This window comes from Coptis chinensis, chromosome 7, assembly GCF_015680905.1.
Source record: "Coptis chinensis isolate HL-2020 chromosome 7, ASM1568090v1, whole genome shotgun sequence".
Lineage (NCBI taxonomy): Eukaryota > Viridiplantae > Streptophyta > Magnoliopsida > Ranunculales > Ranunculaceae > Coptis > Coptis chinensis.
The window spans coordinates 53,377,165-53,396,241 of NC_141462.1; the positions used below are offsets into that span (position 1 = coordinate 53,377,165).

General features: G+C 38.6%; 1 long non-coding RNA gene and 1 pseudogene across 2 annotated transcripts; one reads left to right on the forward strand and one right to left on the reverse strand.

The window, feature by feature from the left end:
* Nucleotides 1-9,128: 9,128 nt before the first annotated feature.
* Nucleotides 9,129-12,469, reverse strand: LOC147487939 (uncharacterized). 2 transcript variants are annotated; one of them, XR_015201373.1, is made up of 4 exons: nucleotides 12,372-12,469; nucleotides 10,369-10,612; nucleotides 9,575-10,252; nucleotides 9,129-9,466 (listed from the first exon to the last, which is right to left on the reverse strand). It is a non-coding gene; the product is annotated as an uncharacterized LOC147487939 (long non-coding RNA). The 2 variants fall into 2 exon arrangements; XR_015201374.1 differs by having other exon boundaries at nucleotides 10,369-10,533; nucleotides 12,372-12,468.
* Nucleotides 10,608-12,463, forward strand: LOC147487940 (large ribosomal subunit protein uL14x/uL14z/uL14y pseudogene; annotated as a pseudogene).
* Nucleotides 12,470-19,077: the final 6,608 nt, after the last annotated feature.

Sequence of the window (19,077 nt, forward strand, 5' to 3'; positions counted from 1 at the left end):
ATTAAACACAGTGTCGTGCTCATGGCACCAAGTTACTTTCGTAAAGACATATGACTCTATTGCGATCGAACTCCTAATTACAGTTAACTTGAATGGCTTCCATGATATCCTTATCAGATTCTGGTCATGCCTTATTTTAATCTGTTTAGCCTACTAGGGTCACCTATTGTTGTTCCAAATGAACTTTGGGGGCATCAGGGGTAGAGTATTCATAAGTAACATATGTCATATAACATAAAATGCTTCTAATGTATACATAAACTAGAAGAGATACAAAGCTCAGTAAGTAAATAGCATGCATGCATAAAATAAAGAAGCTGCAGAGCTCAATAAGTAAATTGTATGTGAGCTACATAGCTCAATATTACAGACATATAGAATAATTGTTTATGTGAATCATCAACTGAAAGGGTTATGAAGCAGGGGTACAATCAAACTTTGGTTCACCATTAGTGCTTGATGTTGCACCATCGTCAAGAACTCTTATTTCACTCTCAAGAACAGACTGTGTGGTTGGATTAGCTGGAACGGTTGAAGGCTGAATGAACAGAACACTCACCTGAAACTGGAACTGGCAGAAAAGGAAGTTGAATGGGAGGCATGTCATCATCGGTGTCTTCTTTAGAAGATGAGGAGGCATCAGGCATAACTTCAGTTTGAATAGCAGAGATACTGGTGTCCAAGTCAGGAAACAAGATAAAAGGGTTGGTTACCCGCCCTTGATCATCCAACTTAGAAATGTACCCAGTAGCCTCAATTGCCTCCTCGAACTTTACTTGTTTGGCCGCATTGAAGGACTCTTCAGAAACATCCAGTACTCTCAGAGCAAAATGAATGGCATTTTCAGCTGATCTCTTCTTCACCTCCTGCACTACCTTGGAATTGAACTCGGAGGTTTCAGCCAGGAGGTCATCAGCCTTCTTATCAGAACGTAGGCGTTTCTCTTTCAGAGCTCTCTCATAACCTGACATGACCTCATTTGATGGGCAATGGCTTGACCAAGGGTTCTCATCTCAGTGTTCCAACGGTGAAGTTCCCCTTGGACCTTGTCATGCTTTGCTTGCAGGGTGGTGAAATGGGAGCATAGTTCCAAGAACTTCACCTTCCAAGTAGCAGCATCAGCAGTTCATTTCTGGGCTTTTTCCAGAGAGCCCCAAAGGTTGGAGATCATATTTTTCATGTTTTTGAAACCAGTATCAGATTTCCTCTCTCTAGCCAAGAACTATTCAACTTGGATCTGCAGCTCCTCAGCTCTTTTCTCAACAGCCTCTTTCGCCCAGATCAGCTCGCCAGTAGCCATGTCATCTGTGGTTGTATCGGCTGAGGCCGCAAAGATAGGCTCTTTCATGGCTAAAAGTCATTCATTAACTGGAAAAGGATACAGAGTGCGTAAGTGACACAACAAGAAAAATAGAACATTGAACAGAGAGAGAAAATTTTACCTTAGCAAGATGAACAGCAGATCGATGAAAAGACAGGTCCAGGCTCCCAACCATGCTGGCCTCAGCCTTGTCAACATCATTTACAAAATACTTGTTGGTAACAGGAAATTCATCAGTTCGTCCCCAATGCCTCATCTCTACGATCATCTCCTTTTCAGGGGAATCCACAGATCGAGGCGAGAAAGGGATGTCATCACTCCCCCTCCTCCTATCACCAAATTGAGGATGAGGGAGAGCGATAGTTACGGCAATTGTTTCAGCAATACCCTTCCCCTTATGATTACTAGGGAGGGAAGGGTCAATAGTCAGAGGGACATTGTCACCAGTTTGTTCAGAATCTGCAGGAGGATCTGGAACTGATAGGGGCACATCTACATTCTTACAAGACTTAGCAGGTGGGGGAATACTAGCAAGGACCTTGAAAAATGTTTCTTCATTTACGGTGAGAGGATGAAATTTCATTTTCTTACCAGATGGGGCAACATCAGAAGCAGAAGTAGTATCAGATCTCTTCAATCTAGAATGGTTGGCTCCTGAACCGAACCCGCCAGCAGTTCATGAGGCAGTTCAGGGCCCCTCTCGCCAGTGATCACACAATCATCACTGACAGGAGGCTCCTGAACTGAACCCGACATCGTAGCATCACTAGAGACTGCCATAGAACTCTTCTCCTTGCAGTTTCCTCTTCTTCTAGTAATCAAAGAGAATTCATCCTGAATTGGAGGAGAAAGAAGTCCGGCATCCTGATCCATAAGAGGAGGAAGTGTTGTGCGCCGAGAATTCACAATATTTATCCCAAAAGGGGAAAAGCTAGGGACAAGTTGCAGCAATTCTTCAGTAGACATGTTGAAATATTCAAAAAGACGGGTGGGATCAGGAACTATCAACCAAGGCATCCTTTGTTCCTTGGGGATCTTCTTGATAATGTCCACCATAGCAGCATCAGTTACAGTTACTTGATTTCAGGGGGAAGAGTCATCTAAGGAATAATAGAAAAGAAATTCAGGCGAAAGACTCTTATATCAAGTTATAAAGTACTTGAGTAAGAAGAGTGCCTGGTTGGAGCATGGGTGTGTTTTCTGGGAACAGGAATTCCCATTGGCTCACCATCAGCATTAGAGGGTCGAACGTCCCACACATCACCCTACACACGAAGGTGGTGATCAGCCCAGCCTTCGTCACTCTGCTTTCCCAAAAAAAAGATGATTGGAGAGTTCTTGTCTCTGGTCATGAGATAATAGTGTGATTGGTCTCGAATACACCGGACCTCATAAAAGTAACCAAACACCCAACGGTTTAGAGCAAATCCATGTCTCTTGGCAAGAAGGGCAGAATACACGACAGTTCTGTAAAACATGGGTGCTGCCTAACCAAGAGTAAGATTGAATTGAATCAGACACTCTCTTAGCAATGGGTGGAGGGGAAGAGTGAGTCCGGCCCTAAACTGACCAATGGTGATGAGTGCCACTTCCTTGTAGGCCAACTCATCAAATAACCTCCCCCACTCCAGGCCGATATCTTCAAGGATGTGAAATTTCTCATGGATCAGTTCCAGGGAGGAAAGATCTCTGAAGTTTACAAGTGACCAGTTAGGATTCATGATCGAAAAAGAGGAAAGGTTTCAAGTTTTGGTTAGACCCTAACGGGAGATCAAAAGGTTCAGTATGCAGAAAAAGGTAGCAGAAAAGATAATGAAAGTTCTCTCACCAGATCCTTTATATACAGATAAGATGGACGGTTAGGATAAGTTCATGCGGTATGTCTTTTCGGGATGAAATTGCCATCATTACCTTTTTCGAGAAACGGCGTGTCTGTTCGAGCCGTCTTTTCAGAGCCTTAATTAGTTCGATACGTCAGCAGTTCCAATAACAGTTTTGGAAAAAGATTCTCGTGCCAAAAGTAGTGTCGCTTCAAGCGCCCACGTGCTAGATGGCCCGAGAGGGGGGATCTGTAGGGGGATTTCCCATCACTGAACAGATGATACATGTATGGGAAATAGCCTAAGACTATAGATGTCCAGAATGAGATGAGGACCATCAGATTAGTTCTGTGAATAAGTGATCTCGTGCTTAGCACGAGTATTTAGTGGACATGTGCTAGGTACATGATTGACCACCTTCAAACATAACAATTATCCCAGTCGTTAGGAACTGATATAGACAGTTCCTGAATAGAAGGAAACTGAAGATGGCGATCTTTGATGATAAGGAAGGAATCGTGATGATATATCTTAGGAGTTACCTGTTAGATATAATCTTCCCATACAAGATGGGACATTATGATCAACAAGGAAACTTACCTCTCATAAGATATGGTCTAGATTCAGACTTCCATAAGAAAAGGAGTCTTAATAGGAAGGCAGAGTCCAAAGATGGAAGGAAACTCACAAGCGGTGAGGACAGCCCTAACCCTAGGACTCTTGTAGCCCTTCCTATATAAACCATAGGTATTCGCTCTTAGGAACTAGGCAAAATAAGGTTTGATTCTCCTCAAGAACAAAGGAGATACGTAGGCAGCTGTCAGACGGTTCAACCCTGAACTCACCATCATCTCATCCCTTCTCTATTCAGTAGAGGCTTTAAGATCACAAGGCACGGAGGAAGATCAGGGGATACTCGGAATTTCCTCTACAATAGGTATGTCTGATTCCTCTGTCAATCCAGGTCAATGTAGCCACATCTCACCTGAAGCTTGGTCCCATCTTGATGAGTTGCACTTCACTAATACATTGAGTGATTTTCAACGTCACAATGAAACGTTGGAGATACTTAATGACCAATATCAGGGAAATATTAGTCGTATGGAGAGAAGGGAAAAGAAACTTTTATAGAGTATTGAAAAATTGAAGAAGGAAAATGATTCAATGAAGAAAAACATTTTTACTGCCAAAATTGTGTTGTTCTCAATTGTGAGTTTGTTGATTGGTGTGGGCATTGGTTGGATGGTTTTGATTTAATTACTCTTAATTAGGTGTTTAATGTATGTAAATTATGTTGTCTGTTGATGTAAGAGATCTCTATTTTGTTTGGTCATGTAAAAGATGTCTAATGTTGTTTGTACATGTAAGTAAGACATCTTCAGATGTGTTTTTGATGTACATTTGTAATTAGTGCTTGTACGTATTTTATTGCATAATGTTATCTAATGTTGATTTATGTATGTTTTGATCTCTAAGTTCTATAGGAAATTCCATTGGTGTGGGCATTGGCTTGATGGTTTTGGTTTAATTAGGTGTATACAAAAGGTGACACTAGCTCATTTTTGACAAAAGCTAACACCAGTTCATTTTTGACAAAAGCTGACACCAGTTCATTTTTGACAATTTTGCACCCTAATCCAACCAAACCCTAATCTATATAAAAAAACCCCTAATCCAACTTCAAAGCTCCAAATTTAGACATGATTATGATGGTAACGCCCACTAATAAACTTGCACCGGGTCAAGTTTTCCGTTTCGTGGAACGATCTCCTTGATTCCTCGGGAATTGTAGGCCCACCAAATTGCAAGCCTTTCTCAAGCATGAGATTAGTTTCGTCGAGAACGTTGCTATATAAAAAGAAATGCAAACCTAATTTATCATATACAGTTTTAAAAGAGCGGAACTACAAATATAAAAGCACAAAACTCACCAGTCGGGTTCCTAAGGAACTAGGAAATGTCTGCAAGGAGAAATGAATAGGAAGCTGAGGATTTATCATTCGAATGTGAGTATTCATTTCATACCATTCCATGTAGCCAAACTCACACTCCCATGGATAACTTGTTGGTTGTCCTCGATTTTGGGGTTGGATCACGTGATTCTCCCATGTGGTCCAATATGCCAAGGCAAGATTCTATTTGACCTCGTACCCACGTCCGTTGGTAGTTCTCATCGCAACATTTGGCTATGGAGGATTGGCGGGTATAAGCTGCAGGTGACCTAATTGACAGACCACCCTACAAACAACATAAAGCTCCACGACACCAAAAAAGCATATAAAGCCCTTAAAATAAACAATATCATCCACCGGGCGTAAAGCTCTAACATTGTTGTAGGGCCACCATTCAACCTGTTATATGAGAAAATAAATCAGTAATCACATACTCCAACTATCAATTAATCAATAAAATATTAAACAAGCCCATATACTTACCATCAAACAAGTTGTCTTATCAAGAAATTTTCGAAAACACTACAATGCATGTTTTGTGTTAACATAGTGTGGAGCAGCAATTAAGTGCCTACGACATCGAGGTTGGGTCAACTCATACTCTAGGTTTAGGATAGGCCTGAAGCACGAGAAGTACTCGTAGATTCACGCCTAGATTTATATACACACACAATTAAAATACTAATAAGATAGGGGAGGTAAAGGGTTAACATATAAACCAAAATACTAAATATTTACCTGTATGAGAGTGAAATAGCCTGAAATGCCTTTCACTTTGCTACCTGTGGCAGCCCCAAGACCACGGTACAAGTATGCAAGTATTGCTGCACCCCACGCATACTCATTGATCTCGCTAAACTTCAACAGCAACCTTAAGTAACAAACAGGCATTGCAGTCCCAAACTTGTCGGGGAAGATAGTACATCCAAAGAAGAATAACAAATAACCTCTAACAGCATATTGTACCTTTATCAAAGTCGAAGCCTTCTTCACACCCACATTTAGTTTAACTGCACTATCATGCATCATCCCGGCCATGTGATGCGTCAGGAATTGTAACCATACTTTTGATATGAAGTGGCTGGTTTCCAACTCCTCCTTAATCGCTCCCAACGATATATTAAGAGCGCAGCTAAGAATGTTTTGAGTTTGTTCCAACTTCATATCAATGTTCCCTTGCACGGCTCTTCCTTTTATAGAGACTCCTAGGAGTTAGGAGACATCATCCAAAGTGATAGTCATCTCCCCAAACGGCATATGAAATGTGTTGGTCTCTGGATCCCACCTCTCCACAAACGCAGGGACCAACTCTGAATCCTGACGCTCGTATACTCCCATCTCAAGATCATACAAACCCGTCCTTCTGAGCTCATTTTCAAATCTGGGAGAGTTTTTAAATTCTGACTCCATATTCCATTGAGTTAACTTGGTTAGGTGCTGACCACACTTCAAAACTCCACACTCCTAAAAGAATAAAGACAACAAAGAGTCAATGAGGAGAATATTTAATTTTGTAAAAAAAATAAATTAAAGTACTAATTAATATTAATATTACCTGCCCCTCCCAAACATTGCGAGAAATGTGCACAACATAGTCATACAAAAGCTGGTCCTTGACACGTCCTTACACTCTAGTCGGGCCACCACCATATGTGCCTAGTTGGTACTCCTTGTCTTTCTTCGATTTTCTCACAAAAGTTTGAAAAGGATGTACCACCAGTGCCTCCATTGTTTCCTCCACCGCTTCCTCCTCATCATCATCATCCTCTTCCCCATTCTCATCCTCTTCCAAATCGTCGTCAACCTCCTATAGATTGTCATCCTTTTCGCCCCCCTCCTTATCATCATCACCAGACTCTTCACCATCCTCCTCTTCCCCTTTCCCTTTCTCTTCCCCTTCCTCATCACCATCAACATCCTCTTCACTATCACCACCATCTAAATTCTCAGGAAGAACTACATCGACATCCTCATCCTCATCTATATCTTTATCTAAATCTAAATCTAAATTTAAATATACGTCCTCATCTACAATAGGAGCCCTTATTTCTTTCTTCCTTCTTCTTTTATTTTTTTCTACTACCTCTAAATCACCTACACCTACTATATTACTCGAATCGGTGGCTTCTTAATCCCCTCTACGGGCGGATGCCGACATTCCCCTTCCTTTTTTTTTCGCAGGCGGTTCAGCACGACCCGAACTACTACTGCCGCCACTAAGCAATTTTTTAGCACCTGTGTAGATGGTTTTTGCTACACTCTTCACATTCTTTGATCGAGGAGCCATTATTACTACAAAAAATAGTAATAAACAAGTATTAGTAACAAGGTAATTTAAAAAATAGTTGTCGTCTTCGGAAAATGACAATAATTCCTTCTTTGTATGAATTCAATAGTTCTGAATTCAACAATTTCTGAGTTTCCCCGCGATATGTATATTCTACTACTAATTCAATTAATAAACAGTTCAAAACCAAAAATAGGATTGATCATCTTTGGCAAAAGGAACTGACTATATAACACAAGGAAACCTCATTTTTCATTCGCAAACTTAGTCATGACAATGCAATACAACCACCAACGAAAATCAGGTCATGGCAATGCACACACTGAACCAAATTCACAATAGATAGTGTAGTTATAGCAATCCCATTTCAAGGGCCCCCATTTCAATATAGATAACATGCATGGATATCAAGTACCTCAGTGTAACTTTATAATTGTGTTCAATACCTTCATACTAAATCAAAACAAAAAATAAGACAAAAAATACATAACAAACAAATTTCACACCTAATACTTAGGCAAACTTCAAAATTTATAGACAACATTGACAGTAAATAACCCATATACAATTGACAGTAAATAATTTATGGACAACATTGACAGTAAATAACCCATATACAATTAGTTTTCAGTTAAACTAGCAATGTCATACACCCACTTCCTAAAACCAAATTTTCATCACCAAAATAACTAAACTAGCAGTACCATACACCCACTTCCTAAAACAAAATTTGCATCACCAAAATAACAATTAAAGATGGGTTAAAGATTAAGGAAAAAAGCATAAGACAAAATTACCTGATAAATGGATGAGCACAAAACAAATCAACCAGAGCCCGAATCAAACAGAAGAACTGCTAGCAAAAAAATATCCAAATTTCAAAAGACTGAACCCAAAACTAATAGCAATAACTATTAAAACCCCCAATGAACTGAATTGAACTGAAAATGGCATGCAGTGGCCTATCAGTCTATTGGGAGTTTATTCAAGTACTCAACTGGCCATTTTCAGTACACTAATAGGCCACTGCAGGCCATTTTCAGTTCTGACATATTTTTCAATAGCTTAAACAAATCAAACGCTAATACAATCAATCATATACAATTTTCTCCCATCCAAACACCAATTCAATTTGTAATAAACTCCCAGTCCAAGTCCCGATTTCAACACTCTCCAAACAATAATAACTTTATCAATGAATGGGTATGAATTTAATACATTTACATAATCAAAACAACAAAAACTAGAGCAATGCAGAAAAAACAACAATGCAGCTTGCACAAATCGAAATTTTTTTACTTGCCTGAAGCCTAAAGACAGCAATGCAGCTTAAACTCTATTTCACGAGTAGAGAATTTGGTTTGGTTTGAGAATCTGGATTTGGAGTGGTTATGTTTGTCAAACTTGTTTTCATTTTTGCTGGGGTTGGTAGAGACGAAGGGTTTCTTTTTGTTTTAATTCTGTTTTGTTTTATTTTCGTTTGATTTTGCTTTTTGCTGGTGTTGAATTTCGTTTTGCTTTTTGGTTGGTGTTGGGCGAGACGAAGGGTTTCTTTTGTTTTTTCTTTCTTTATTTTTATTTTAATTTCGAGGGGATATCGATGGCTGGGAGTGGGCGTATCCCTCTCCATATATATATATATATATATATATTAAATTACACTGGTATTGTTATGACAACCTGCAAATGAAAACCTCTCCCAAACAACCACATTCCCTTAATTTCATATTCATAAACATTAACACCAATCAACAGAAGCAACCCAACATAAATAAATTTCTTTGAAGAAACTAATTTAATTGAATGAACAATGTTGAATATGAACATAACTTCCATTGATAAGAACTCAAGTATTGTATCGACTAATTTTCGAACTATAATAAAACATGTTTTTAACCTTTCCGTTTGGAACACTCAAACATGTCTTGGAAGATCTGCACATCTTGGCGTGTTGTGTATTTATTTAAAATGGACATGATGGAAGTCAATATAACCGCTCACATTGTCTGCTCTACTAATCCTCATTGTCTGAATGTTCGTGACAACATCATTTATTTGCAACTAGACCTGCTTCTTTATACATCACCTGCACCAAGACTCGCTTATGATATATGAAATATAGAGTACAACATGCAATTTATCTTTTCATAATGACGAGGATATCAGGTTATGTGTTAAGGATGGAAGCACGCACCTTGGTATCATCATCGAGACCCTGCAAAAATTTATGTTGAACATAGGCTTCTAAACCAAGCAACGGTAAAAAAAGCTAGGACTACAAAAGTCGGTCGTCAATTAGCTACAAGATCACTGCTGTTGTAATTGTTGACATGTTCTGAACCCATCTAGAAGGCCAAACAGTCACCAACTAGACCTTTCAAGTTTGATGCGTCAGTTGATAACCTCACACTAATAGACCCACTGAATAAAAGAAATTTTTTTAGCATATAGCCAAGATGTTGAAGGCTTGAAGCAGACCAGGATTTAAAATTTAATTAGCAATCCTTGAATTTGAAGGCTTGTCAAACCACCTACTCTCCTCTCCTGGTACACCACCTTCTCAAAATACATGGAACAAATGTGTTTGAAAAGGTTACCTCCTGCAACTCCAAAAAGGTAATATTATACTGGTATAAAAAGCAGACCAATGCCACCAAGGCCTACAAATGCAAGGGACCAAAACCTGGAATCCATTCGTGTTCATGTGGGCTCTCAAAAAATGTTTTGATTGCAATGGATAGCAAGATTCCAAAGACATGATGGAGCCATGGACTACAAGTAATTTTGTCATATTCATATAGCAAGGCCAACCTTTTGACCGATGCCTTATGTTGTATCCCTTCATCCCTGATCAAACTAGAGTAGCCTAGGCCTGCTTTTGAAGCGACAATTTGATCCAGTCAAATATGTGAAGACTCAGTAGATTCGAACCTAAATGAGTTTCAGACCATGTATATAAATCTATGAAAAATTGTTCAAAAGAAATACCTGGTCCAAGAATCCTGAATCTAAAAAGTGCACCAAGGATATGGACAACACTTGCTCTAAAGAAACCTGGTCCAAGAATCCTGAAAAGAAGTTCGCTGCCACTTGTACTATTTGTTGCCAAGGTATATCAGGTACTCATGCAACATTAGAATGGGTTTCACCTTTCTGTTGGATTCAATGCCACCAGTTCATTATGCTTAGCAATAATACAGTCCATTATGTACAACAGTCGATACTATTTGTACTGCAGAAAAATTAACAAATGTTTATAAAACTGAAACATACAAGCATGCCCAAAGGTGAATAAATTAAGTTAAACCTTAATCATCATTTGATAGAGAGCAACAAGGCGATTTTTAGAGATGTTCCAAATGAGGACATGGTGGTTCTGCCAGAAACAAGTTCCGGATGTCACTAGGTCTTCCAGTGGTTGCTACAATTAAATGTGCTGATAACATTGGAGCCAAGAACGTGTACATTATCTCTGTGAAAGGTATCAAAGCAGGTAGGCTGAACAGGCTCCCTTCAGCTTGTGTTGGTGGCATGGTGATGGCAACCGTGAAGAAAGGTAAGCCTGATCTCCGAAAAAAGGTAATGCATGTTGAAGTTGTTCGCCAGAGGAAGTCGTGGAGGCAAAAGGATGGTGTCTTCATGTACTTTGAAGATAATGTTGGAATCATAGTGAACCCGAAAGGTAAAATGATAGGATCTGCTATCACTGGCCCTATTGGTAAGGCCGGAGTGCGCTGACTTGTGGCCTTGGATTGCTAGTGCTGCAAATTAGTATATGTCCCATCACACACCCGACACAAACATTAGTATTTGAATCAAATAGATTCATATATGTCCTTCACCTATGTTTATCATTACCTCATGGGTTTCTACCCACATATGCGACAAATCGTGACTTTTGAACTAACAAATAAACAAAGGAATCTAGTGAAGTAATGGCCATTATCAGTAGACATTTGCATGATACTATACTTCTAAAGGAACATTCCTTCAATGTTACAACCTTACAGGTATAGGTACAAAGGCCTAACCCTAGATAATATAAATATGCTTGTTCAGACTGAACTTCAATCTGCCTATCGAGGTAAACAAGCATTCACTATCAGAAAATTCACTAGAGTATTACCTGCTCTAAAGCAAATCATTGAGGCAGGGCAACCAAAACCTCTTCAGATCCAAATTTTTTTTAACAAGGAATGAATAGCTGATGCAAGAACTGCAAATCAATTTAATTAGCAAACCTAGTGTAAATAGAACACTAATGACACAGAGGCCTACAAATGCAAGGGACTAAAACCTGGAATCCGTCCAAAGCTCATGTGGGCTCTCAAAAAAAGTTTTGATTGCAATGGATAATAAGATTCCAAAGGCAGCAGGGAGCACACCATAGACTACAGCAGCAATGTATCCTACCAGTATGCCTGATTAGTTTAATTATTGATCACCATAACTGCTCTTATATCTATTTTTTCATGGTATTACACTATTGCTGGGGATACGCTCAGGACCAAACAATTTAGAGGAGATATGTCTTGTGTTTGATGTTCTCATCATACTTAAACTCCTGAACATCGTTTTTAACAATGTGCTTGGTCTCGATCATAATGGTTTGCTACAGCTATGGGAATTCAAATGGATAGCTCTGATTGGTATCTTCTAAAATAAATTGATAAATTTAAAGTGTCGGGCAGTTCAAAGGACCAAAATCTCAGGTACAATGGCCGAGTTGCCATGTTGCTGATGTTAGAAATGTGGATACAACGAAATCATGCTAAGTTTGTTAAGATAAGTGTGTCAAAGGCATCTTCCATACAAGTTTGTTAAGATATAGAAATCTGTTAGAAATCAGAAATGTCGTTGACACAATCATTAAGAGTTTGTCTCTTGTTTTAACGACGCTGACACCTAACAAATCTAAGTTCACTCAAGCTCTAAATTCACAATGACAATCCGTGCAAGTCAACTATGAAAAAAAAAAGCTTTTGTCTTACCAATTATACGCACAGATTCCCGTCACCAAGAATTTAGAGACCCTAATTTGACGGTCAACTCAATTTGACTTTTTTTGTGTGTATAGGTTTGGGGAGGGAGTAACACTAGTTAACCCTTATTGAATTTCGCATTTTACTGAAGATGAATATATATTCTTTCAATAGGGACTTGATCCTGTAACAGTAGCAGTTGTGTTCTCAACAACAGATTTCACAGGTGAGAAAAGGATGTGGGATGAAGATTGTTTTGCGTTAAAACTCTAATTAGGTGACACAACCTTAACGGAACGGAGTGACTCAACAGCAGATATAATCAAACATGTTATAATTGGCTTATTGGCTAATTGTCGTGGGCAAATATCGTCATGCCGATATTTCAGCCCGTAATGCCATAACTAACTCGAGATATCTCTGTTAGTTTCATATGTTTCAACCCGTAATACCATAACTAGCTCGAGATATCTATGTTAGTTTCATATGTTTCAGCCCGTAATGCCATAACTAACTCGAGATATCTCTGTTAGTTTCATATGTTGCAGGTTTGAACGGGAAGAAAAGGAGGAAAAAAAAGATGGGCACGCGTCATGATTTGATTGGGTCAAAGCTAGTTGGAAACACTATATAAAGACTAAATCAGAAGAAAGAGATCATTATGTTCCCCCCACAAAAATTGTCATAAACTGGAGAGAGAAAGAGAGAAACGACTAGAGCAATTGTATAATCAACACTGATATTCAATAAAAAAAAGCTTTAGTTTCATTCATATCAATCTTCAATTCTACTTCATTAAAACCTAAGTTGTAGATCAAACCTATTTGATCTTAGTTAGTATCCACAGATCACTACACTGATCATTACATTAGCGTCATCCATGCTACTCCAGCTTGAAAGATCAGGTTTTTTGGTTTTTCTCCCTTTTGTAGCGCGATCTTGTTGATCTGTTCAGTGTGATTTGGTGGTTGAGATCTTTCCTCAAATCAGTAGTTATTCAATGGCTCCTAGTAAGCGTGCACCAGCTAGTAAGAGTGTGGTAAATAAAGCAAGCACATCAAAGAATGAGGAAAGAAGAACAAGGCGTTCGGTAAGCAGATTAGTGGAAGAAGTAGAAGAAGTGCATAAGGAAGAGATTTCTATACAAATTTTATTAAGTTTAACGAATTGAAGAAGCATAACAAAGTTTTAATGGTTGAAAACAAAGCTGTGAGAGAAGAGAATGAGAAGCGTGCAATGGAAGCTTTGTACGAGAAAGATGGGGTTGAATCAAGTTCAGGCACTCCAGTGGTGAGAAATAGTCATATAGAAGAAGTGAGGAAAAGCCACCTCGAGGAGGTACATTTAGTGGCGAAATCGACACTAAAGGTGGTGCAAGAAGAAGAGGTAAAACAAGCACCCTAGCCAATCACGAAAGAAATGGTATAGGAGATAATGCAGAGGCAATTTGGGGACCAGCTACTCGAAAAGGTATCAGCTTCGGTTCATAAATTGGCCGATGGTGTAGGTCGAAACCCATTGAAAAAGTAAATAGAAAGGGTGCCACTACCCCCAAAGTTCAAAAATCCTAAATTCACACAATATGATGGGACCATTGACCCCATGGACCATCTCTTCAGCTATCGACACCAATTCTCGATGTATCACAGAACTGAGTATTGGGATTTCGTGCTATGTCGGTCATTTTCTTCAAGCCTAAAAGACAAAGCACTGAAGTGGTTCTATACAATACCTGAGGGGACCATTTCTTGCTTTAGTGAGATCGAGGAGAGATTCATCATCAATTATGATCATTAGAGGGTAAAGTCGAAATAGGCGTCGGTTCTATTCCAGTTGAAACAAGGAAATAAGGAGTCATTGAAAGATTTCTTGGCCAGATTCAAGGCCAAAACTCAATTAATGGAGAGGATTGACGAGTCTGAAATGACAGCTATCATGGCTTTCCAAACAAGTGTGATACCAAAATCAGATATACAAAAATATCTCTTACGCAATGAAGTTAAAAGTCTATAGGAGTTATATGACAAAGCTGACAGAGATATTCGAGTGGAAGAAGGGATACAAGTAGCCACTACGCAAAATTAACTGCAAGTATCAGAGTCAGGAAAGAAAGAAAAGGATAATCGAGATCAACATGAGAGTTGAGACTCCTCGAGATCATACAACAAGTGACCTGAAGAGAATTATACAAATCGGGATAATCAACCACACCAAAGAAGGAGATATGAGAGAACACTAAAAGAACAGCTAGATCCTAAAAAAATTATTGCCATCAATACCACACCTGAAGATATTTTAAGAAGGATGACAAAAGAAGATTTTGTAATATGGCCACAGTATACTCCCAGGGAAATAAAGGGTATGCCTTATTGCCACTTTCATAAGGTTGAAAATCATGAGACAAACAGATGTTTGCAACTGTTGAAAGAGATTGATAGGTTGATGAAAGAGGGCAAGTTACTAGAGTTCAGAGCTGATGTCAGACCTGCAGAGACTGCAACCATACATGAGAAACCCCTTGGAGTAATCAATATGATCTACAAAGGGGTGATACCACAGAAGAAAATCATTCGAGATAAAATAAGAAAGATTTCAATGGTAAAAGAGGTGCTCGAGGTCAATGTCGAGCTATTCCAATAAATCAGAGTCTGGCATCGGCTAACATTCCAGGAGCAATTATGTTCATTCCTGATAACCTATTGAAGGTGATGTCACCACATGATAATGCATTGTTAATCACTTTGTGTATCGAAGGTTATGATGTACAAAAGATATTGGTAGATTATGGTAGTTCTGTGAACATTTTATCTGGAAAGCGTTCACATGCATCAGTCTCAATGACACTCATCTAAAAGCACCACAGTTCAGCTTGTACGGTTTTAATGGAAGCTCTACCAAGGCCGCTGGAGAGATAAAATTGCCAGTTCGAGCTGGACCTCAAACTGTGATGACAAAGTTTGTAGTCATTAAACACCATTCCGATCACAATCCAATCTTGGGAAGGAAGTAGATACATGACATGCGTGCTGTGCCCAGTACGTTCTATCAAGTCATCTGATTCCCAAAAGCATACGGATTACATGAGATCAGGGGAGATCAATCAGAGACTGAGAAGTGTAATTTCAGGTATGATGAAAGGAAAAACCCAAGACACTGGGGGCATCTTGGAAAGTGATAATAAATCGATTGATGCTACCAAAACAATTGCTAAACAGTACATAAACATGCATATAAATCATTGATGAAACTCTCTAAACATATTGGTAAAGGGAGGAGTAGTCGTGTTTGCCAAACTCTAGTCGTACACTACTTGGATGCAAGTTTAGATTAGAAGTATGCTTTACTAGTGAGAATCAAAATAGTAGATTTAAGGGTGAAAACAATGAATTTAAATAATGAATAAAGATATTATAAGGGGTTTAATCCACCATGCGATTTGATTGACTACTAGTTATTATAAGGGGTGAAAACAGTCCGTGGTATAGGCAGAGAGATGCTATTTTATCTATTTTAACTTTATCCACTTCTATTCCACTTTTAGAAACAATATGACTTAAAACTATGCTTTTGGTGACCATAAAATGATATTTTTCTCAGTTTAAGACTAAGTTCTTTTCTTGACACCGTTTCAAAACTTTAGAAAGATTTGAAAGACAATCTTCAAAGGAATGACCATGAATGGAAAAATCATCCATAAATACTTCCATGAATTTCTCCACCATGTCACTAAAAATATGCAGCATACAACGCTGGAAAGTACCAGGTGCATTACAAAGGCCAAAAGGCATTCTTTTATATGCATACATACCAAAGGGGCATGTGAATGTAGTCTTCTCTTGGTCATCAGGGTCAATAATAATCTAAAAATAGCCAAAGTAGCCATTTAAAAAACAATAGTAAGCATGGCCGGCTAGACGTTCAAGCATTTGGTCGACAAAGGATAAAGGAAAGTGATCCTTACGCGTCATAGAATTAAGCTTCCTATAATCAATACAAATCTGCCACGTTATAGGAATTCGGGTGGAAACTAACTCTCCATCGGCATTACGAATGACTGTAACACCTGATTTCTTAGGGACTACATGAACTGGGCTCACCCATTCACTATCTGAGATGGGGTATATAATGTCAGCATCAAATAATCTTAAAACTTCCGCTCTAACTACCTCCTTCATAGCAGGGTTCAAACGACGTTGTGGCTCACGGGAGGTTTTCGCATTATCCTCTAAATGTATGCGATGTTTGCATACGCTAGGGTCAATACCCTTAATGTCGTCTAAAGACCAACCAATAGCATAACGATGTTCACGAATAACCCTGATCAAATTTTCCTCTTCAGTAGCAGATAACTGAGATGATATAATAATCTGATGAGTGCCATCCAGATCAAGATGAATGTACTTTAACTCGGCGGGAAGAGGTTTAAGCTCAGGGGTGGGAGGAGTAGGAATGAGGGATTCAAGAGGGTCTTCCTCCTCTGCAATGCAGATTTGTTCAAGAATGAGTTTTTCAAGCTCAAGAGCTATATCGTGGATAGGAGTAGATTCTAAGAGGGTATGTACTTCTTGGATGTAAGAATCCTCAGTACTACCAAAAGAAAGAAATTAGTGCATATGATTTTCTGGAAAAGTTTTATTAAAATAATCTTGAGCAAGACTTTCTATCATACTAATTTCGCCATCTATAGTCATGTCTGGTATTTGTTGTATCATCTTAAAAACATTTACCTCAATAGTAAGGTTTCCAAAGGAAATGGATATCGAACCATTGCGGCAATTAATGAGGGCACTGGCAGTTGCCAAGAAAGGATGCCCTAAGATGATAGGAACAGAGTCATGGGCGACTTCTATGTCTAGATTGACAAAATCGGATGGATAATAGAAGTCTTGTACTTTAACAAGAATATTTTCAACTACGCCCTTAGGATACTTAATCGAATGATTGGCTAACTGCAAAGTCATTTTAGTCGGTTTTAGATCGTGTATACCTAGTTGTTTATAAAGGTAAAATGGGAGTAAGTTAATACTTGCCCCTAGATCTAGAAGAGCAGTTGTGGTGAAAGTATCGCCTAAAGTGCATTGTACAGTGGGACGACTAGGGTCCTTGTACTTAACGATTCCGTTGTGCTCAGATAAAGAGGGAAATTGTTATGTTAAGAAGGCTTCTTTAGGTATGTATATTTTCCTCTTTGTGGTGGACAAATCTTTAAGAAACTTAGCGTGTTTTCGAATACATTTTATAGCTTCGAGGAAAGGTAGGTTTATAGTTAAATTTTTGAAAACTTCTCTAATCTCATCAAAATTATCGTCCTTCTTTAGCATAGCTAGTCTCTGGGGAAACAGGGATTTTTCCATATATTTAGCATAAGGGTCAATATGAGTATCGCCCTTTTCTTTAACTTTTGTTAGTTTCCCTGATAAGCACCCAAAAGTGTATTATGAAACCCCATTGAGACATATAAATTTGGTTAATTATGTGTTTAATAATCATGAAATAAATATGTTTTCATACTTTTGCAGGTATTTGCAGTAAACATGGAAATATTGGTTAAACCTATGATAAAGCACGAGGAACGGCGTATATATGAATTCTTCTAAATCTGCACAGAAGCATCAAACTTCTAAAGCCCCTACCTCTCAAACCAGGACTTCGAATGCGACAAGAGAGCTGCTCAGACAATCAGGGCAATGAACTCTACGCATAGGCGGGAAGTTGTAAAACTGCCCAAAATACCGGACCGCCATCGACTGCATTATGGACCCACTATCACGCAGACCACAAGATTGGATGAGTCATCAATCATGGAGCATGTCAAGACAAAAATAACAAATTATTGGTGCAAAGTTGACACCTTGCATGTAATAAATTAGATTAGGTGTTAATAGTGAAAAAAAAGGCAAGGTGTCACTTTGTTTTAATGTGGTGGATAAAAATGAATTAATGTGGTTTGATGATTCACGTGGGAGGAAATGAGATTTCTCTCAAATGGAGAAGAAATTAGACAAGGGTGGGGGACACTCCATTTACTCCCTTGACTTATTTTCCTTACATGGCATTATTTTAGTTCCTTAGTGAAAAAAAATCATAAGTTTTAGTTTTTAGTTTTGGTAAGAAGTTTGTAATAGTTTTAATGGAGGAAACATTTGTTTTCTTCTAGAAAATAAAAAGAAGTGAGTTTGATTGTTTATCTTCTTCCTCTTTCTCTCTCTTTTTGTTTTTCTAGTTGTAATTTCCTTGTCCCAAGGATCATGAGCTAACTTCCTTTTTGGGGAGTTAATCCAACTCATGTGAGGGAAAAACAATTGTTGTTGGTTTGGTAGGTTGTTAGGAAGAACAACTAGCTCTACATCCTATCCCAAAATGATAGTTGGTGTAGTGTCTAGTTAGGAATCAAAGCAATGAGCTTAGAGATAAGTCATTGCTTGGTTCCACTTGCTAGCATGTATGAGCTCTTAAGTGAGCCATGCATGCTAGGGATCAAGTTTTCTTCCATTAGGGGCTTGTCTATGAGTCTAGGAAGAATCAATAAACCTTTTCAAATCAACAACTAAATGTTAGTTTCACATGAGGAGGATTAGCTCTCCACTTTTCTTTCTTTAGTAATTTGTCTTTTGTATTAAGTGCATGATTTCAAACTTTAATGTTTTTTTTAATGTTGTGTAGGAAAGAAACCTAGCATTAGTAATATAACCTTACTCATTAGTTCCCTAAGAGT